Source organism: Bradysia coprophila, unplaced genomic scaffold (assembly GCF_014529535.1).
Source record: "Bradysia coprophila strain Holo2 unplaced genomic scaffold, BU_Bcop_v1 contig_583, whole genome shotgun sequence".
In the NCBI taxonomy this organism is placed as follows: domain Eukaryota; kingdom Metazoa; phylum Arthropoda; class Insecta; order Diptera; family Sciaridae; genus Bradysia; species Bradysia coprophila.
This window is the reverse complement of record NW_023503823.1, coordinates 1007237-1030800: the sequence shown is the minus strand read 5'-3', so window position 1 is coordinate 1030800 and position 23564 is coordinate 1007237. Positions and strand designations below refer to the sequence as shown.

The 23564-nt window shown below is 33.5% G+C and overlaps 2 long non-coding RNA genes across 2 annotated transcripts in view; one reads left to right on the top strand and one right to left on the bottom strand.

Annotated features, from left to right (window-relative positions):
* Positions 1-2643, top strand: part of LOC119083312 — a 28192-nt gene extending 25549 nt beyond the window's left edge. Inside the window, exon 3 of the long non-coding RNA XR_005088839.1 lies at positions 2591-2643. This is a non-coding gene — a long non-coding RNA (uncharacterized LOC119083312). The remainder of the gene's footprint in view (positions 1-2590) is intronic.
* Positions 2644-3694: 1051 nt separating this feature from the next.
* LOC119083237 lies at positions 3695-20208 on the bottom strand. The gene is made up of 3 exons (XR_005088827.1): positions 20174-20208; positions 13656-13658; positions 3695-3708 (listed from the first exon to the last, which is right to left on the bottom strand). It is a non-coding gene; the product is annotated as an uncharacterized LOC119083237 (long non-coding RNA).
* Between the last annotated feature and the right edge of the window lie 3356 nt (positions 20209-23564).

Sequence of the window (23564 nt, the reverse complement as noted above, 5' to 3'; positions counted from 1 at the left end):
GGTTCGGTAAAAAAAAGCCCATTTCTAAACAGGCTTTTCAAAGTAACACCGTTGTTGTGGCGAAAATCTCTGTGTATCACGGAAATTTGATATAAGTCATGGTGATTATTTCAGGAATTCGTGCTGGGAACTGCGTACACAAATTTTTGTTTCAATAAATTAATGGACAAGAGAGTTTTGAACTTTGGAGAGTGGTTCATAAGATAATCTTAATTGAGCAATTAGGTTTAAGCTTGACCAATGTAATTTAATGTAATTAACTGTGCTGTATCTCCCTTTCCATTTGAGTTATGTTTTTAATATTTACAATTTAGATAAGAAAGCTATTAAGATACTTTCGAAATGATTGCGTAATGGTAATGGAACTTTTTTGGTACTTACTTACCATGTAGGAAACAAAATATCGTTTGATACAAAAGTTTGTCCAAAATAAAATCTTTACCAAGAACTTTTGGATCAAGTTCTTAATAAAATAAAATTATGAAAGATTAAAGGCGACTATTACATTTCATAAAACGGCTAGCCATTTGTTATCAACAGCGACGGCGAAAATAAAGATCTGGTTTGTACTGTCTTAAATAGCAAATTGTATCATAGTTTTATGAAGTAGTAGATTGGTCATAAAACTCTATGCTAAACGTTAACCAATCGAAGTAGAAGATTTCATGTTCGCCGTTTGTAAAATGTGAACTTACTTCACGCCTGATAAAATTTACCTCACCCCGGACATTTACTAACTACCATCATTTTGTCGTTATATCGAAAGATTTTTTTTTAATTAAAGAACAATATGGTGTCCACTACTAGTACATGTACGGATGCTGGTGCCGCCACCCTACTAGTTCGAATCAATTTTTTTTTTTAATTTTTATATCTGTGGCATCATTGTAGACGTTCGCTTAAAAACAAAAAGATTTCAGGAGATTGACCTGTGACCGGTAATTCGTCTCCAGGTAATCTTTTTTCTAATATAAGAAGCACTTTATCTGGAGATGTATTACGGCATAAGTTCTCTTTTCTCAAGTCTACGTCAACTCTACCGGTAGAGAACGATTAACTATTTTACTGAAAGTTGTCGCTGCAACAAAACCAATGTGTACTCAACGGTGTCAAATGAAATGCCATCGTATTGCACGTGACCTTAGAAATCTGGAACAGTAATCAGTTTTTCAATCGGACTTATATGGGTTTGGCGGTGATCTTTTAACCTATGTGCTTGAACACCTTGTGACAGGGATCAATTTATAGGGTCATAACCTCCTGTTATAGGTTCACATCTGACTGATTTCGATCAGAGTCAGCAGACGGTGCAGCACAGACCCAAATGAATGTTCTGTTAAATCGCCATTAGTTCGAATGAAAACATTAATGCAATAAAATCCGAAAGAAAATTTAAGTCAGAACGAAAATGTCGAAAAATAAATCATTAAATTAAATCTGAAATTGAAATATTCTTCCAGTTCGATTGACTAACATGATGATTGTAAAAGAAATATGTCGCACATACGTTCCAGCAGCAGCAGCACCAGAGAAAAAAAATGTTTTCACTTAGTTGTTGTCGGGGTTATTGCATATTTATAATAATGTTAGGGTGTGAATTCAATTGGATATTATATGTATTAGAGGGTAAAATTCTCTAACGTAGAAATTGCAATATTTTCATGGAAATTAAAATGGAAATAATATTGTCGATATATGGTGGAAGTGTAAACATGTTTTTAGTTATCGATATGGTACACGTTATTTTAACACACATTTGAGACGTATAAATGATTTATATATTGGATGGAAAGTTAAAGTAAAAATGTATATTTATTCAAGATCGCATTTCCGTGTTCGTATAACGTTAAAGAAGAAAAAAACGAGAGAAGCAAATGACACCCAGTTTAGAGCACTTTCAGTCTCCTTATACCCTAGTTTTCACAAATATTATACGTATACGTTACCGGAAATCAGTCCATAAATAACTTGTCTTTGCGATTGAATTTTCATACGTACAATATATTTCAAGAAAGTCAGAAATAAAAGGAAACTTTAGCTATTAATTATCCAACCGATAACTGATGATGATAACACATCGAATTCCAGTTCATTTATATTTAACTTTTGCAATAAATCAACCAAAAGTTTGTTAATTTGAATCGGCATTATTATTGTATTTGATATCCTTTTTGCGTATACTGGAGAAATTTTATCGATTAAACCTTATGCTTGTGATATTCATATTTCAAAATAAATGCTAGAAGCATTCCATTTTGTGAAGGCCGGTTAAAACAGTTTGTCAATGGTGTTACGGAATGAAGGGTAGGCCATCGATGCAGCATTTTTATTTTAGAATACTACAAGATATAACAAGCTACCAACGATACTTAGTGACAATTCTTTTCCTAACTAGTGTTAAAATATCGCGCCCTAGGCGCGTATTTCCGATGTTGTTTAGGAAAAACGTTGTTAACTCGATTCCAGAACTCGTCGTCTCTGGGCTCGTACTGGAAATCTCTCACTCGCCAGGCAGGACCTATTCCAAATGATTTTGTTTTATTATTGAATCTGATAGTGCCAAGAATCAAACAAAACAATTGAGAGTCAGCTAAAACGCAAGGCTGAGCTCAGGAGTTGCCAAAACCGTTCGAAATGGTGGAAGACATCGGTTTTTGGACGTTTGCAGTTTTTGTAAATTTTTGGCAATTTTTTGGAAATTTTGAAAGAAAAAAATCCAAAAATAGGCCCTGGTTTGTTGTGCGATTATAACCACCTTAGAAAGATTAATCTTTCGAGGGCTTCTTTTAAAAGCAGCCTACCGAAATCGGACGCATTTGCTAGTGGAATTTTTTATATGTACCTGGAAAGGAATTCGACCCCAGAAACCAGAAACCAAAAACATTTTTAAAAAAATTCTTCGCACCTTGTGTGGCTAGCGAGAGGTCATCAAAAACCAAAAACTTGCACTTTTCCTACAAAAATTTATGCAGTGCAAACTTCTATAAGAAAAGTTTAAGTTCTCAGTCTTTTTCGGTTGAAAACTTCAAGTTGAACTTCAGTGTGGATAAATTTTAAACTCAATAGTACCTTTCTAATAACACCCTACACGACACTGTACGGCTAGTGTAAATGGAGAAATTTTTGTAAGAAAAGTTCAAGTTTTCGATTTTTGATCACCTTTCAACAGCCACACAAGCTTCAAAGAATTTTTTCGAAAGTAGTTTTGGCTTCTAGGGTCGAATACCTTCTTAGGTCCACTGGAAAATACTTCCGATTTCGGCAGACTGTTTTTCAAAAGAATCCTTCCTCTTCATAGTTGGCAAGTGTCATTGACTTATTATGATTTGAAATCTGTTGTTTCGAATTTGATGAAAAAAAACCTTTTACTTCTTTAGTTATCTTATACATTTCCCTATAAGAATCACATTGTTTCTTTTTGACATCTGAACCGTTTCAGCTAGTGTTATAACCTATGAAAACAACAATTATTTGACATACTTTTTCGCACTTTTATCGAAATAAATAACATTTAGGTTGATGATCAAGATCTCGCTGAAAGCTCACGCTTCAAAAATTATCAAAAAAAATGTTTCCACCTTTAAACTTGCGTGGAGGAAACGCACTTTTTGATTTTGAATGGCCCCTTGGGATCTTTTATAAATTAAATTACGCTTTTTCAGTGCTGTCATCCAAATAAATTCTTAAATAACTAGAGAAATGCACGACCTGTGATGTTAAGACTATATTCTACACTCTAATATATCCCTCTAAATGGGTTTCGACTTCACAGAGTTTGTATCTCACGAGTTATTTAGGATTCAATTTTGCTGACAGCAGTGAAAAAGCGTTACTGCGTAAATTTATGAATTATCTGTTAGTCCTTTTAGGAACATCGATAGCCGATGACTAGTCGCTTCTAAAAGGTTAAATTTCCCTATCTGAACAACATTTTAGTTAAATAATGCGCTCGTGTATTTGCACCAGAAGCCCTTAAATCTATCACGCCAACTGATAACGAAACTTTAACTTCTTGGAGGATTAATAAATATGGTTCACATTATCCCTTAAGTATCTACTTAAAATTTCTATTCATTCAGCTGCTTTGAATCTACCTAAAAATTCATAGAGAAGCTCCGGGACAAACAATTCCTTTTTTCTATTTATCTTGTAAAACACACAGCGTAAGGTATTATAAAATCGCCCTCATAAAAACTCAAGGAGTTGAAAGTCTTTGTAAAATTTTCCGCTTTTAAGTAGCTTTATCTTCTCTATCATACGTTTATAAACACTTGCCTCATATTTACTTTCGTACAACAATAAAGTTACTTCTTATTATTTATTAATGTAGACTGTACGTATTTCTTTAACAATGGAAAATCCATCACATAGTCGTTAGTGTTATACAAGTTTTAAAGATGTTTCGAGTGAATGGGTGCTACATTTTATGGACGAGGCTGAAACCCGTAAAAAGTTGTGGATCGTAGACGAGAAACGAGAATGTACAATAAGTTTTTAGAGACATAAATATATAGTTAATTGCTCCGTCATCCAATTCCAATAAAATGTAAATAAATAAAAAGAAAATATTCTGTACGGCAGTCCCACTTGGTTACATTTTTTATTACTCGCCAATAAAAATCGTAATTGCAACTCGTTCTTAGAGATTTGTGTAAATGTTTATCCAATTTTCCCACTCCCTGTAACTCGAATTCGAAAGTGTACGCTCTTTATTTATGGCAATAAATAAAAATACATAATAACCAATAAACACCAATTCAAATCCAATTTCACGTCAGACACATATATAGCACCACGACACCATTTTCATTTTTGAAATATAACATCAATATATTTATATGATTTTTAATATCATCCCTCCCGTTTCACAAAATTCGATGTAGACAGTTTACATTCAATCTTTTTTGACACATACCACAATTTATATTGCACCAAAGAGCGCTTTACCAATTCACCCCATTCTCATGTCAGAAATGGTTTAAAAAGCTTTCCTTAAGAAATATATGGATGATATATGACGTTGTTTATAATGTTGTGCCATGTAGGATATGATACCATGTTATTATGTATTGTATTTGTATTGAAAAGTATATTTATAAACGTCTCGATGGAAGTTGCAAAATATCCTAGAAGAATAGAGTTTTTCAGCACTTTTTTTATTTCATATGCCAGCAAATATATAAACTACATTTAATGCAAATTGTAACATGAAACTATGTATTGGGATTCTATAGATGCGGGTATAGGATTATTATAATAGCAGGTTGAAGTTAAGATTCATATTTCGTATGTAATTTTAAGTCGAATAAATGACGATAAGATGAGTGGCCTAATTGTAAAGGAACTCAAAAACCAATTCAGCAGTTTGTTTATTCTGGACTCTTGGAGGAGAATCAGGTCCCTAATTGACTCAATCAGGTGCCGATGGGGAGACTACTTCGAAAAACGGGAAAAGGACTTTGCCTTTACGTGACTTTTTAATAGATCAGGGGTTTTCCGGATATCGCCGAGTTTTCATGACTTCGTGACTTTTCTTTGTCTTTTTGTGACTTTGCTGTCACTTTCCGCTACTTTTTATTACTTTTCTGTCACTTTCATAATTTCGTGACTTTTCTGTCAATTTCTTCTACTTTTCAGTAACTTTCAGCTACTTTTCGTTACTTTTTGTGATTTTCTGTGACTTTTCGTCACTTACTGTGACTTTCTGGATTTTCAGTGACTTTACGTGACTTTTTGACTTTTCGGATAAAGTGACCTTTTTGCGGCCCAGGGCCACGAGTTTCCGGAGCTGTTTTTTCCGCTCGGTGTGTGCATCGTTACAGCCACCAAACACACTAAAACTACCCAATATATGAAGCCTGATTAAACTTTAAGACGCCACCAATGAGATATAATCGCTAGAAAAATTGAATGTGGAACATGGCAATTTAACTTGGATCATTTTGTTGGAAGTGTATTGCGTAACCACTGAGCCACAGTTTTCAGTTGGGGCTATTGACATGAACTACTTTTAGGAAAACAATTAAGAATATTTTCTTAAACTGGTGGCCCGAATTTTCCTACATCTTCCCAAGCTACCACAATTTTTTTTTTGGAAAATTAAAGAATATCTATAAGAATGTGGAAAATTCAAGAAAATATTGAAAATGTTTTCACAAAAATAAGGATGCCTATTGTGCATATTAACACAATTAGATGCTAATATCGTAAACTTTCGCTTGCAACCGACATCGTATTAAAAAATTAGTTCCGACTTTCATTCAAATACCAACCATAATCTGCAAGGAAACGTGTACACCAGTCGTGTTCACATTAGCATGTTCTTGTCGAATAAAAATGTTTTAATGTCAGCCACTTACTACGAATTCATATCCCTGATGTGCAACAAAAATACATTTTTTTTCTAGGAAACGGTTTTTCGTTCTGCTACTTTGCACCCGACATTATTCCAATTTTACGCAATTTGAATTTACTTAGAAAATTGTCACCCAGTACGAATGACAGTCCATTTTTGCAACTTTGTTGGGCAAGGCCCAGAAAAGTCAGTATGCAAATACAAGTAAAATCAAAGTCATTCGCTCATCTTTTTACTCAGCTCCATATAAAGCCACGAAGTATGTGGTAAAGCGTTTTTCGAAGTAGTTTTCCTCTCGGTTTGAATTTCCACGTTCAAACGTTATTTGATTTTTCAGCTTTAGTTTGGCAACGACATCATTTCAGAAGTTTCTCGACTTTTATCCACTCAATTGATTTTGATCTCCTTGTTTTAGATTTTTAAATTTAACTTTGTAGATCATAAACACATTTTCCATTTCCCGATTTTAGTTTACTGATTTTCTCGTCAAAATCATTAAAATAATAATTTACCTTAACAACCCAGCGGCTGGATCATTAATATACCAGTTTCGCTGCTTCTACTCTGGTTCTTCTCTTTGAGATCCTTTTATTTGGGAAATATTTTAAGCTCAGCAATAAACCTAGTGTCATCTATGATGTACTAGAAGCAAAACTAGAATAAGTCGACTACCGGTTCTACCGACCGAAGTATATTATAACTGAAGGTAATGCAAACCCTCAGAGAGTTATTTTGGATTCCGACTTTCAGCTGAATTGATTTTTGTATTATTTTCATTATCATATTTTCTTGTGACTAATGTTTGTATGGAATCGAATTTACCTCAACACTAGCTGCAACATGACGTAACCTGATGCAGACGAACTCAATGTAAAATCTTCAGAAGTGGTGAGTTCCCGCGTATCTAATAAAGTGGTGACCTCCCCAAAGTTTACAGCTATGCGCAACGTGACAAAACTAAATTCACCTTAACCTGAAAGTGGGATTCCCTGAGTAACTGCTCATTTGCATTACTTTCAGTGTTTATGTACTTTGCTCCAGAAAATGCTTGAACACAGTCAACATTACTTGAACCGATTCAATCAGCTTTGTTTTGTACACGACAATCGGTTTTTTATCTGTCGTAACCTAGTTACGCTATTGAATTGTTATAATATTATACACAGCACTACATAAAAGCGGATCAGAATCCAATTCCCCATAATCACGTGTTTTAAATTTTATAACGGTCCAATGATTTTTGCCGTACTATTTTCCAGATATCACCTTTTTAGATTCAACAGTACAACTCTGAAACTACCGAGGGGTAAACTACGCGAGCAAATACTGGGACAGGCGCTATTTGGTATTGGTACCTATAGATGCCAAGAGACACATACAGCCGTCAATAGTAACCAATAGACGTCAATAGGTATTAATATCTATCAATAGACACCAATAGCTCAATAGCTACCAATAGAAGTGGGTGCGACAAGATTTGTTCGCATAGTTTCCCTTCGGAAACTACAGATAAAATTTATTTTTTTCATATTAATTGCAAGTTTCAAGCCCCAATTAAAATTTGCAAATTAAAACTGGCAAATCGGAGTTTTAACGGGAAAGTCTTCACACAAATTCCATATACCATCAGTTAAATTAGGATATTATTGTTCATCGATTCCATGAGCGATTTTACTCCCACTGCCAAATGCAAGTACACACAAAAAAATAACCGAAAATTTAATTTAAAATTGGAAATTCAACAATATATAAACCCATCTTTTCATGTATGTGAAATAAAACATATAATCAAATTTAGGATGTTTCCCAAAAACTTTATAGATTTTCCCTCTTTGGGGAGTATAATTTTATGTTTCAACTCTCGTTATCAAATTTTGTATAGGGAAAACGTATATCCATCCGACGGTATATACATATGCAATGATGGCTATACATACACATATACCTTGAAGCACTGCAGTTTCTTAATTAGATTGTGAAATTTTGCATTTTCTCCTTTTATGCATCATATTATGCAAACGAAGTCTTGTTTATAGTATACATCGAGGCTAAGTAAACAAGAAGCGAAAGCATTAAAGCTTATGAAGGCAAAAATATATTATATTTAAACCCTGGTGTATTCATGCCGAATATGGTGTAGAAAGGCATAAGGCTCGTCTTTATAAAACGTAATAGCACACAGACATTAATGTTGGTTAAATATTTAGAATGCAATTTAATATTTTGAACATAATATATTAATTTTAAACTCTTTCCCTCTCCACAGTTGTGATACTACGCTTTAAAAAATTATGCTTTGAAAGTGATAATTTTTCCAACTGTTAACACACTGGTACAATTCCCCCAAAAAAAATATTTTCCTCGATGCTTCTCATCGCCCCGAGATATCCTTTTCATTTAAAAAGTTTAAAGTTCGCACAGTTTATCATCTGTTATAATAAGGAATATCTACAGGATAGTGTGGAAATAATTAAGAAGTAATTTGTTAGCTGATGTCACGCAGAATATTGTTATTTTGAAAACTATGCATTTTGGTGAGAATTGAGAATCAGATAATCTTGCTACTGGCCGGTTTTAGGGGGCAGTCTAAGATTTGTTGACCTAATTTTTGTTCTATTAGTTCAATTTAAAGATGTTATTTGGAATGAATACTTAGGGTAGTAGAATATCTACTTACCTTAAAGATAAACGCAGCTAATTCTAATGTTGAAGTAGTAGATCAGGCTCAGATTTCACAGAACGGACATGTGACACGATTTCACTTCCAGACCCGATATTCTTAGTAATGTCCATACGAACAGAGCTAGGTACTAAACTGTGTCCAGTCGGTCAACAGTTAGACTAGCTGCAAACTAAAAAAATTTCTGACCATCGTGCATCCGTGTTTCGTCAACTCATCGCACAAAATACTTCGTACCACGTAAATACCATAAAGCACTTCATACACTTCAAATGTGGAAGTAATAGTTTTGAAACATAAATCTCCAATATGAAGATATGGGTTCCAACCGCCAGTCTTTCTTGTATTTTGGTATCAGAGATATGTATGATTATGATAGTTCATGGTGACGCAGTGCCATGTCCTCATGGAGAAAATTTAGTTCAAAGCTTATGTATTCAAAATGTTGTGACTGTTCTTGTTAACCTGTCACAGATGGCAAACATATTAATAGTTTTACTATCTGATCTATTACTTCATTTGATGGAAAATTTTTAAAAATTGATTTCAGAAATTTTTTACTTTATTTGTTTTGAACATGCTTTTTGCTATATAAGACCTCATCAGTCAGAGCTTGTCGTTTATTCTTGTTGTCGTTGTCGATCAGATGAAAGCGGTATGTAACTGGTACATTCAAAATAATTGCGGCTTGTCAACTTTCGGCACCCTGGATTTTACTTAGACAGTCGTGGAATGCCTCCAAATAAATTTCTAAAAATCTAGAATTCAGTTTTGGATTTTTAGAAATTTATTTGGAGGCATTCCTCGGCGATTAAAGTAAAGTCCAGGGTGCCGAAAGTTGGCAAGCCGCAATTAATTTCAATGTGTTGAAGGACTTCACCGACTTTTTGACTTCCCTTATTTGATACCTGCTCGCAAAAGTTTTATCAACAAAAAATTGACCCAAAAAATTTTAGAAGGAAAGTTTGGCAAAAAAATGGCGTCATAAGTGACAGATGTTAAAACTGTTAGGAAAATGGTTGAAATATATTCTGAAAGCGGAAGAAAGAGGAAAATGGTTAAAATAAGTTCTGAAAAAGTAAAGTTTTCTTTCTAAAATTTTGTGGGGAAATTTTTTGTTGAATGCAGCACTCTCAGCGATATCAGTTATTTTGTAAGTAAACACAAGGACTTGCGTCACTTTCACCCCTTAGGGTTTTTTGACTGATCTGTTATAGCCTGAGTCTTAATCTTTCTAATGATATAACATATTCCTTACGAGCTATATATTATAATAGTACATTACTGTACCAGTGAAGTAATTTGATATCTCGTATCCAGATGAGTAAAAGTATCCGAGGGCTTCAGCCCGAGGTACTTTTACTCATCGTGATACGAGATATCAAATTATTTCACGTGTAAAGTATGGCGTTTTACTTTACGAGCGAGGGAAAGGGTCTTCACTAGTGAGGGAAAGGCCACATTACCTCACTAGTAAAGTAAAAGAATTAACTTACTCGACCATTGACGATGAAGAGTCGAAAATCAGTGTCACGAAAGTTATTAGTTGCTTCAGCGGAACCAGTTTTATATCAGACTACCTTCAGTGTTTCAAATTGTGGAAAAGGAACTGCGTGGTGTCAGTTAAATAACAAACTTCTCACACACTCTACGCGGAGTGGCGAGAATCTTAATAAATTGTGCAGCTACTATCTCATCTTTGGCAAGTTCGAATTACTGAAACTAGACATCTTAACCCAAAGCAAAGGGTTAATATTCGGCGAAAAAAAAGAAGAAAATTTATGGAAACATGACAAATGATTGATTGAATTTATTACGAAGCGATTTTCGAATTTTTGGCAATTTTTATTTTGTATTTTTCAACATCATCGCATCATTCAAAGAAAATTGTCAGACGGTACTTATTATTGAAGTATCCGGTTTTCCATCGTACATCTAAATTGCGAACCGAAAATTCTTTGGAATTTCTAAGATTCATCGTTACAACGAAACGAAATTAAATACTTTTTTTGCATTCTATTTATCAGAATCGAAATCAATCATTAATCACTGGGAACCTTTTTTTTCTGAAGTGATGTGATTCCAATGGAAAATCGAAACAACAACAACAACTAATCTGTATTAACTATACTTTAAAGAATGAAAAGAAGAAGAAAAACGATAATATTTTCCCTCTACAGTTTTGAGAAAAATTTCCGGTGAACATAGGTCAGCTTTTTCCCCGGATATACGTTCCTTTTTTTATTTTAAATAAATTACCCTTCGTCATAGCTTTTACCGAATGAGAGGAGTAAGGAAGAAAAAAGAAGAGGAAAAGTCGATATTTATTCGGAAGCTGAACAATTCATTTAATTTTATGAAAATTCCGAACAACGTTGAAAGAACAAAACGTTTTAAATAAATCATAGCAGAAAAGAAACGGAAATTCTTTGATTTGACGTTCTGGGTATTAATCACGCCAATCATTTCGATAAATGTGAAACGTTAAAACTGTAATTTAGGGAAGACGCATTTAAATATTGTTGTCGAGTCACTCATTTGCTGGATATTTTCAATTTTCTTCTTGTCTTCTTGTTTCAGTTTCGAATTATCCGAAATTATTAATTTAAGAAAATGTTTCCAAACGAAGGAGAAAAATGCGAAACTTTAGTCAGTTTAATATAATGATCCACACTGAAACTTTACTATTTGACGGAACATCAACCCCGCCATTCATACACATTTAGAAAACTTATTTCGCTGAACAAATAACACACTTTCAAATTAGCAGCTCTCAGTGTTCAGAATTTTCAAATGTTTCTATGTGCATCGATGAACATTCTCTAATATTTGAACTAGAAAGTTTTCATTTTCAATTCTGGTACAGAAAACTCAGTATAACTAATTTGCAAGCCCGAAAAAATCCAACAGCGAAATTTCTCATTTGGAAATATTTTTCATCTCAAAAGAATTTTCTATTTTGTTTGCGCTTTTTTTTCCCTACCAAACTACCGAATAGCTTTTGGTGCCGCGGGAATTTCCATAATTTTTTTTTGTTCGTTTTTAAATAATGCCAGAAAAACGGAAATTTTTATTTGAACTGGGGAAGATTAATTGATGTTGTTCGTTTGCTAGAGGCGATTTTGAACGGTTGGAATTACTTATGAGGTAGCCTTTGAGACGATAACCTTTTTTTTCTCACTTGTGATGTTTGTTATGGTGTAGGGTAATGATTCAATTAATATGCTGGGAAATGGTTGGCGCTATGAGTGTTAGCTAACCATAAATTTGACACATAGTAGATTAAAGTTTACGGAAACGTTCCACCTTTGAAGATTGGAAAAACTGTCAATTTATCATCAACAATGGCAAAAATAACAGATGATGCGCTTCACCTGAGAACCGACAGTTATGTTAAAGAAAGAAGAAGTAAAAGATTTTATTTCATCAACTTTGCAACAAAAGAAGGAACAGATTTAGGTGATTTTAAGAAATTTGAAGCAAGAACAATAACAAAAGTAGGTGATGAATAGTAGCTAGTGCTTTCTTAAATTGGTAAGTAGAGAGCAAAGTGGTGACTCAAACTAATAAAGACCTAGATTGTGAATCAAGCACAAATCAAATAGTTTAAACAAAAAAAGTAAAAGATTCGATGTAACGCTTACAGTTAATAAAACATATTGCAGTAAACATATGCATCTGCAGTACACCTTTGATATTTTGGATAATTCTTCCTTTGAAGTTACCATTTAGCTCTACTGAAACTGAAAGGCCAACGTCCATTCAGCGAAATTTGTGAAAAGCACTTAAAAATTGTTTTCGACTCGAGCATATTACAAAAACCCATATCATGAAATTAAAATGGTATAATGATTCTAATGTTGAGTAACGTGTTCGTAATGCACGTTTAGAAGATATCCTATTGGTACAGACGTTACAGTGGAAAGTCCCTCTTTTGAATATTCTATTAAAAACCTTCAAAGTAAAATTTTTGCACATTCCATTAAAACTTTACCATTTGGTGCCCGGCAGCCAGACTCATAATCAAACTTTTTCGCATCGCAATTAAAAAGCTTTCATGTTTTTATTACACTTGAACTTAATAAATGAAATTTTATGATTTTGATACATTTTATGGAGTGTGTGTGTGTGTGTATTACACTTTTTTTTACTGAATTTGGTGTGAGGCTATTTTTTCATTCTAAATGAAGTTGTGCAAAGCATATTATCTGCTTTCGGAGGATAAAAGAAAAGTTTTTTTTTATGTCGTGTCCTGTTATGCACATATTAAGTTTGGTTATGGTAAATTGTGTGAACGGTTTTGCATAAGAGATAAAAGCTTTTTGTGAAAATTTAAAGCGTAATGTGGTGGCTGGTATTTTGTATTGCTGACAGCTTGTTTCGCTCGTAGAATAAAGAAAAACTTTTGGATGAAAGTGGATAATTGAATAGTTATGGGTTAATAGTCTAATTGTTTTTGATTTATTACTTTTGAAAATGGTGTACGATTTGAGATGTGCAGTGCACAGAAAAATAAAGAGAGGGAGAGAGACATTCTAATTGAATTGGTCAATTGTGACTATAGCACTGTTAATTTTCATAGATGAATACAAGGCGTACATAGAATTGAAGAGATATTACGGCCTCAATTCTCTTTAATCTTATCTTTGTCAACGAATAGAGAACGATTTACTATTTAACTGAAAGGTGTCGCTGCAACAAAGCCAATGTTATCAGAAAAATCTAAAAGAATATTCAAAATCACCTTTGCAAAAGGTCCACTAGAGAGGAAATGCTTAAATTTTTTGTCAGACTTTATAGAATTTACTCGAATCTACTACTTCAAGGCAACAAACAACAATTTGTGACATGATTTTGTTGGCTTTTCGAAAACCTCTCTAGAGAGAATACTATGAAAAATGATAATTTCACTGAAAGAAACATAAAATCTACTGACATATTTCTGGCCAATACATTCTTTAAATCGACTTTTCACCATGAAGCCATGGTGGCTCATTTTTGGCCATTAAAAATGAGCCATCATGGCTTCATGGTGAAAAATCGATTTAAAGAATGTATTGGCCAGAAATATGTCAGTAAGTTTTACGATTCTTGGGCACAAAATCGAGGGGTGACGCACTTCCATTTAATCCATTTAATCCATTAAATCCATTTAATCCATTTAATCCAAAAAAAATTTTTTAGTTTTACCGAAATAATTAGGCTACCCACCTGAAAAATTTGTAAAGTAATTGCGAAAAATAGATTTGCACGATCACCAGCTCGTTTAAGTACTCGTGAGGTAAAGGAAATTTTTTTTTGCTAAAAATGGTATTAAATTTATTTAATCCATTTAATCCATTTAATCCATTTAATCCACTTTACACCAAAAACTCCTAAAAGTGGATTTTTTTCGCTTTTTAACATTGTAGTATGAGTTGTAGTACGTGGTTCGATCAAAATCAACAATTTTTAAGACTTTTACAGTATTTTGTAAAATGAAGTTTTTTCGTATTTAATCCATTTAATCCAATTTTTATTCCATTTAATCCATTAAATCCATTTAATCCATTTAATCCATTAAATCCATTTAATACCATTTAATCCATTTAATCCATTTAATCCACTTTACACCAAAAACTCCTAAAAGTGGATTTTTTTCGCTTTTTAACATTGTAGTATGAGTTGTAGTACGTGGTTCGATCAAAATCAACAATTTTTAAGACTTTTACAGTATTTTGTAAAATGAAGTTTTTTCGTATTTAATCCATTTAATCCAATTTTTATTCCATTTAATCCATTAAATCCATTTAATCCATTTAATCCATTAAATCCATTTAATACCATTTAATCCATTTAATCCATTTAATCCATTTAATCCACTTTACACCAAAAACTCCTAAAAGTGGATTTTTTTCGCTTTTTAACATTGTAGTATGAGTTGTAGTACGTGGTTCGATCAAAATCAACAATTTTTAAGACTTTTACAGTATTTTGTAAAATGAAGTTTTTTCGTATTTAATCCATTTAATCCAATTTTTATTCCATTTAATCCATTAAATCCATTTAATCCATTTAATCCATTAAATCCATTTAATACCATTAATCCATTTAATCCATTTAATCTAGAAGTGAGTTACCCCTCGCACAAAATTCATAACTTTTTACTAATATTCAGGAGAAAAAAGTATATCAAAAACTGTTCAATTGTTTCTGAGATATCGGAGATACCGAAACTGGATGTTAAATTGGGATCTAAGATCATATGGCAAAATCTACGTAGCGCGGGAATAGTTTCATCCAGTAAAGTGGTCCCATGTTTCACTGCTGACGAGTACAACCGTTATCTTACATCCACATCATGTCACCGTATCGATCTACCTGAAACTACAAACTCAAATCATGCTGATGGAGATTTTTCGTTCAGGAATGCCACGTCTGGTGAAGTAATAAAGGCGGTTCAGTCGATCAAGTCCAAAGCAATTGGGCTAGATAACATTTCGATCGTTTTTGTTAAGTCTACGCTTCCATTCATTCTTCCCGTTCTGACACACATCGTAAATCATTGCTTCACATCATCGAACGTACCCAAATGCTGGAAACTGGCTAACATCATTCCTAATCATAAGAAAACAAGAACACGTGAATTAGGTGATTTTCGTCCACTCAGTATATTGCCCTGTCTTTCGAAAGTGCTTGAAATTTTGGCAAAGGAACAATTGGTCGAATACTTGCAGCGAAATGATTTTATTGATCGTTACCAATCAAGTTATAGGAAGAAGCACAGTACGGAAACTGTTTTGTTGCACTTAACGGATCACATCAGACGAGCTTTTGAAAAAAAAACAGATTACGATTTTGTTGCTTCTGGACTTTACCAAAGCATTCGACACTATCCGACATGACAAACTGCTACGTAAGCTGCGTCTGGAATTCAGGCTATCTTCGTCCGCTACATCATTTGTGGCCAACTATTTAACGGATCGGATGCAATGCGTCACCATCGATGATCACACTTCACCTCCGATTTCAATCCGTCAAGGCATTCCGCAAGGTTCTGTACTCGGGCCTCTCGTATTCTCGCTTTACATCAATAATCTTCCGAGCTCACTAAAGTACATGTTACACCATATGTTTGCTGATGATGTCCAACTACATTATTCGTGTGCTGAAGCTGATGTCGCTGATGCATTTTCGAAGATTAATGACGACATTGCTGCTATTTGTTTATGGGCTAATGAAAATGGATTGCTGCTTAATGCCAGAAAGACCCAGGCCATCATCTTTACTAGTGGTGTACTGAGGACCATTATACCTAACATTATTATTGATGGGGTCACGGTTAACTATTCTGATAATGTTCGTAATCTTGGAATCACCATGGATGCAAATCTTATGTTTAGTGCTCACGCGACTGATCTCAGTGCCAAAGTGTTTTCGAGGCTGAGAAGTTTATGGCCGAATCACCACGTTCTTTCATGGCATACCAGACTCATGTTGGTCAAGTCACTCATTCTGCCCTTATTCACATACTGCGGATCAGTTTACTCGTCAAATCTGAATGCGAAATCTATACAAGTGGTTGAGAGAGCTTTTGCTGCGTGCGTACGGTTTGTGTTTGGAATTCGGAGACGTGGTAGTACGAGGGAATATGTAAATCGTATTTTGGGCTGCCCAATTATGGAATTTCTTAAGCACCGGTCAATAATCCTCGTCTTCAAACTACTCATCGACAAGTCACCGAGTTATCTTTTTGATAATCTACAACTATCGAGGCGCTCCAGCTTACTAATCATTCCTCGTCACACTACTAGTCAATACAATCATTCATTCTTTGTTGATGCTGTATCGGAATACAACAGGTTACCAAATGTCGTTAAACAAACAGGATCCCTACCATCTTTCAAAAGGCGTTGTCTGGAACATTTCATCAATCGACAACGGATTATTTGAGTAATTAGAACAAATGTTTCACACCGTTCACTGGTACCATACCATACCATACCATACCTTACGACCTTTACCGTTTCAGTAATAGCACACAGGCATTGTTGGTATATCTTTATCGTTATGAACTTATATGTTGTCATTGGTTTTTGATTATGTTGTTGATGCGTACAGTCCGCTATGACTCTTCTTTATTGTCTTTTATTTTTATTTTTATTTTTTGTTATCTTCAGTTTTTTTTTCTTTTTTGATTGAGGCTCAAGTTAAATTGTACTACTTTCACTCATTTCTTTCTTGTTTTTGTTTATTTTTAAAAAAACGTATACCTTGTTAACGTCAGAACATTTGTATAAGGAGTGATCCTTTTTGTTCTTTGATTACAAATAAATTGAAATTGAAATTGAAATATGCCCTCTTGTGATGTTACCCTCGATATGACTGGGATCAAATAGAAAGAATGATATTCTAAGTACATTGTATTTGTGATGAAAGTAGTGAAAAACACAAATTTCATTTTTCATAGAATTCGCTAATCATGGTCGTAGCTAGAAGATACACCTAAAAAATTTATGTTCAGCCCAGCTGATCAATTTATTTACATCTGGATAGTACAAAATGTGTGGAATATGAACAATAGAACAATATAGTTTCTATTGCTCTATTGTTTGTGATTTTTTTGTTATGTTGTTCAGAATGTACTGCTACTTTTTGAGAGATCTGTACTATTTTACTGTAAAAATTGAAGAATAGCCTGCACATAGTTCCGGAATTAAATCAAATATTCATAACGTATGTGCTAAAAAGTTGTATTCAGCTGTCTTGTAAAATAGTTCTGCTGTAAAAATACATTTTATGAACTAAAAAGGGTCGTAATTTTGGAAGTTACGAATAATCAAGGAAAAGCACGCTCTGAACTGCTATAAAAGTCATGAAGAGAAAGTGGAGTTCTCTTGGAAGCTAAGTAAGTTATCATGGAAACTACCCTCTGAACTGTTCACAAAAAATCAAAGACGCTATTTTTATAATAGTTTAACACTTTGCCGGTTACTGTGACTCGTCGACTTTAGGTACCCTGGAAATCAGTAAAGAAGTTGAGGAATACCTCCAAATAAATTTCTAAAAATAAAAAATTAAATTTTAGATTTTTCAAATTTTATTCGACTCCTTTACTACTTTCCAGGGTGTCAAAAGTTCCAGCGTGCGCATTATTCTGCAATGTGTTGAGACGGTGTTTTTCATAGAAAACTTACTTAACTTCCCCGAGTCGCCACGTTTTATTTCATAAAATGTCTTTTTAGACATAATTCGTCATTATAGAAATAAGTTGGTACCCAGAGGTCGATGTATTCTATGATCCCTTTCTGAATTTACCTATTCAAATGTTATAAGTACTTCATAGGTCGTAGGTATGACAGCACAACGATTCTATTTAGGACACCTCTTCATCTCCCAGTATAACTTTTGCCCTATTCCATCAAAGTTCACTCCTTTCAATATGAAACAGTGATTGTATGAAGTGTTATTTCTATATCAAAATCGTATCTCCTTTCATTTATTTGATACTGGATCAACAACATTTTAAAATGACTCAAAAATTCATTTGCTCTAGTGAAATCATGCAAATATTATATTTAAACCGCTGAAAGCTTTACACATTTAAGCATGACGTGAATATGTGTGTGCAAACATTTTGTTTACTCCATTCCTCCTCTTGTGTGTATACCGAAAATTTTCTTCTTCTTTTTTTTCCTAAATATATATTTTTCCAAAAGCAAAATCGAAATTGTATACGGTTTTCGCTTCTATGAAGCACACATTCAAATTATTTGAAAATGTTTTAGCATAAAAGTTGGAACATATTCCAGTATAAAATGTTATGTTGATGAACCATAAATGTGTATACATACCGAATGGAATATGGTTACATGCTACACACAAAATGTTATATGTACCAATTTACGTTAATGTTTGTTTTGTATGAGCTTTTATCAAAAAGAAAATGGGTTTTTGAAAATACTAAATGAAGCTATTCAGTCAAAAATAAATATGAAAATCAGTCGAAGATAGGGTTCATTGAAGTCAATTTTTATTTTATTTTTTTTATCTATTATATAAAATTAAGTAAATCGGTGAGTGGCTTTGGTATAATCCAAATATCAACATTCCTTATTTTATGAATACAGGGGGGATATGTACATAAAATGAGATAAAACTTTCAAGTTTAATTAAACAGTCAGAAACATTTCGGTGTTTTGTGAATATATTTTCATATTTCTGGTAAGGATTTGAGGAACTGAACACAAACTAATGTGGAACATCGTCACAAGGGATTAAAAGTTTTAAATTCGCTGAATAAAAAATTCTGCAGCAATGCTGGATATCCAAATGTGCTATTGCAAAAACAGATGTTTTTTTGAAAAATCTGGGTCCATAAACATTTGAATAAAAATATTATAAGCTTTAAGCCAATAACGTGAAAGGGACTCGACTCTTCAAACATTAGAGAGATTACGAATTTGAATTGCAATTGCAACTTATAGGTAATGGTGAATTGGACCATTTTTCCTTTTGCGACGTTTTTGTCGACTTCAAGCCCTTTTGCAAAGTCAAAACACACTTTCAACGGCAACAGTGTGTGACCTATGGTACCTATGAATAGAGGTTCTCACAGGCGTCTCCTAAATTCGATTAAAAGATTTCCCATGAAAAATACGAGGATACGAGGATAATGGTAACCACAAAGTTATTACAGAAAAGTGAGATCCACAAGGAGTTAAAATCAGTTCTATTAAGAGACATCGTGGTGATTTCGTGTATATTCCTTGCGAAGTAAGTTATTTCACCTATACTATGGTTAGTCTTATTGATTTTCAGATGCTTAAGAGGCATGGATTTTTAGCTGAAGTTAGAAGAGTCTACATTCGGGCGTTTCGTATTGTATGTTTGCGATGTCTTTTTTAGTCGGGTCCATTGTGTCAATCCGCTCACTTTCCATTTTTCGAGCTTTTCAGTTATCATACGTGATTGAGAATGAAAAGTTGTGGAACAAATTTTCTTTTGCAAATCGTCTATTTCAGTACATTTTTGGCAAACGGAGCCAATGAAAGTCTAGAACACTTTTACACTTTCATTGAATGGAGCCATTTCTTCTGACACAAGGATCTGGACTATTTACAAAAATTGTTTTTGAAAACTTTAAGACGAAATATGACAATAACCACCACAAATGGGTTAGCTTTCAATAAAATAGAGATTTGTTTTCTATACAGTTCGACGACTTGTGAGAAAACTCAGTATTTTATGCAAATCTAAGAAAACTGTTGAGTTTTCTTAGAAGTGGTCGAACTACTGCAAACAAATCTATTTTGTATTGAAAGCTAACACATTCGTGACTCTGATTTCGCAGCTAAAAAGGCTCCGAGCGTTCAGTTTAGACACACTGCCAAATAATGACGAAAGTATGAACTCACGTCACGAATACTTATTTTGAACCTTAACAATCAAAACATTTAGTAAATTATTTGATAAATCAACAATCATTCTGCACATTTGACTCAAAGCTCTGAAAGAACAGTTTAAGACAACTCTGAGTTGAAAACTCAAATGAAACAAGTTGGTTTGCATCAAAACTGAAGACTATTTTGTAAATTTTGACATGAAATCTGTTACTTCATTATTTTAAGTACTGTATAAATGAGCACTAGCACTATATCAAATCATTTGACTTTTGTCCGTAACAGATGACTGCGGATGTTTCTAAATAGTTCAAACTAGTATCATATTTCATACACAAAGAATTGTGCTACTACCTACAGTTTTTACTCGGTACATGAATGGGAAATAATTATCAAGAAACACAACCCAACTTTTCCACTTTGATAATATTAGCTGATAGAGTTTGTTAGAGATTGACAAATACCAGAAATTTCTCTTTAACTGCAGTTTCCCATTTAAATAAATTTTAATCAAACCGAAATTCCTGCTGTTCTCGTTTATGTTCTGTTACGAAAATTTGTGCTAAAATTTCCACCGAATCGTTTTAAAATCGTTCCTGTATGTAAATAATTACTTTCACCTACTTATGAACGCATTATACATGAGTTCCCATCTATTCGGGTTAAAGGAAATACAAATACCCGATACATAAAGACACCACAAAATAAAGACTTTGATAATTTGAAATATGCATGATTTACCATGAATACTCATTTACGTTGAACGTAAGAAAATTTCAGCTATTTCAATTATTCAAACGTCACCAGATTACCACAACTTATGTGTGAGAGCTAAAAGTTTTCGTTAAATTTCCAGAAAACTTAAATTTCTTCAGAACTTCACATAAACGATAATAAACGAATGGAATATGGGTTGCTGGCACAACATTTATGGAAGTAGGTTAGAAGGAATGCCGTATGCTTCATCATCTACATGGGGTTATTACACCTTTTATTTTACTAGGTGTTGTGGAATATGACAAATCTCTCATGAAAAGTAAGTTTACAATTTATTTAATTTCACATCTGTAGATGACACATAGATACGTTTTAAATGTAAACTGTCAAACTTACGGATTCGGTTCACAAAACTTTTAAGATTAAACACTTTATTAAAACAAAAACTTTATGCTTTACCGCATCGCATTTGTAGTATAGAGACTACGGATGGATAAGGAAGATGGTGCATATGCGGCGAAATTAATTTTAAAGGATCTCATAATTTTTGCATCATATTGTTTGAACATTATGTTTGTAGGACTAGAGAATCTTTAGTACAGAGATGGGATAAACTTTTAAATTTATTAAAAGTGCTTTAATGTGAACGGAAAAATTCTAATTAAGTTTAGCGGCAGAAAATTTATCAGTGAGAATTCCTCGCGAAAAGAAGAATTAACAACTGCGATTGACAACTGCAATGTGACTGATTGTGATGTTGCTAGCAGGTAGCAATATCAGGGCCTATTTTAAGGAATTTAATTTCCAAAAATTTCCAAAATTTCAAAAAATTTCTTAAAGTTTCCAAATTTTGTTTTCTGTTAGATCTCATTCTGAAGTAATCAGTCAAGCTCAAAGACATGAAAAACAACTAAAAAGGCAGTAAAAACAACATTTACGATGCAATCTGTTGTGGTTTTAGATGAAATGACGAAAAGTGAGAGAAAAATTTCCTTAAAATAGGCCCTGAGCAATGTCCTAGGGTGGGTCGATTTTAACAACTTGAAAATCCACAGCCAGTGACATGTGCAGCTTGCCAAAACTAATCAAACTGCATCATTACTTTTTCGTTTCCGAATACTTTTGAGTACCGCACAACTGTTTGAATGGGTTTGTTAGGCTACTCGTATTTCCTTTCAAAATTTTATAAACAATTTTCTTAAAAAAGCTTTGATAAGCCTTGCAGAGGCTGTAATAGACTGAAATAAACATAATACAACTTAATTTGAAAAAATCGGTTCAGTCGAAGTGAAAATATGTACATTTTCTATGTAATATTGGGAGTCTATGAACTTTAAGCCACCATTTGTACGAAAGAATTCCACAAATGTGGTTAGTTCTTTCTGCTAGAGTAAAAATAGGTAAAAACGACAATGATGGATATTTTCAGAATGTTTCAGATTGGTTATCAACGATGTAATAGTTCTAGGAGATCGAACTACTCTATTAGAAAAAATATTCCGTGTTAGAAACGTCATTTTTCGTAGTAGATTCGGATGTTAGTATGAAATAGGTGATTAGTTTCGCTCTACTGTAGAATTGTGAAACTGAAGAAAAGTTCAGGTGTTTAAATTTTTCAAGAATATTTGTATTCCCTGAATTACGTCATTATACAAAATCTTTCTTCGAATCGAAGTTTAAACGAATTTTTCGTCCTTCATTTATCGTAATGATAGCACCTTCTTTACGCTCATGGGTGGTGAAAAGCGACGCCACTTCAGCAAGCAGTTTAAAGTGTCTTTCAGTGGCCTGGGAATAACATAGCACTTTTGTAAAGTCTGTACTATCGTAGCATAATGTGCATTGAGGTCAATGATTTGTTAGTCAGTTCTATTGGTACACCTCTACAGTAAAGTCGTGTGTTATTACTCATTTATCACATTTTTGTTTTTAACGGATCCTACGATTTTCTCGACCCACAGATTCTGGCAGCTGTGATATTGTGTAAATATTTTTCGAAGTCAAAACTTTCTACGCATACGTAAGACTAGTTTTCTGAGACAAAACCCAAAAAAAACCATTCAATATCAGGGCTGTCAAAATTTGTAGAATTCATTAAAATCAAAAATATGTTATTTTTGAACACGTTTGTTGAAGAGCTCTTTGGAAATATCAAATGGACTTATATTACTTCTGAAGTAGTATTAAACACATATTTTTAAAAGACTCAAGTTTCTCAAATTACACTCATTGGAATCGCGTCGGTTGGAGAATGATGAGCTGACTCTGTTCAAACTGATCCATCCTCGTATCGATTCTGAACTTTATCATTATCTTAAGTTTGACGGACGATCTAAACCCACACGGCAAAAGAATTTGTTTTATCTTCCAAAGTTCAAGACTAATGTCCAGAGAAATTGTCCTATTTATCGCTTGCAAGAGCACCATGACG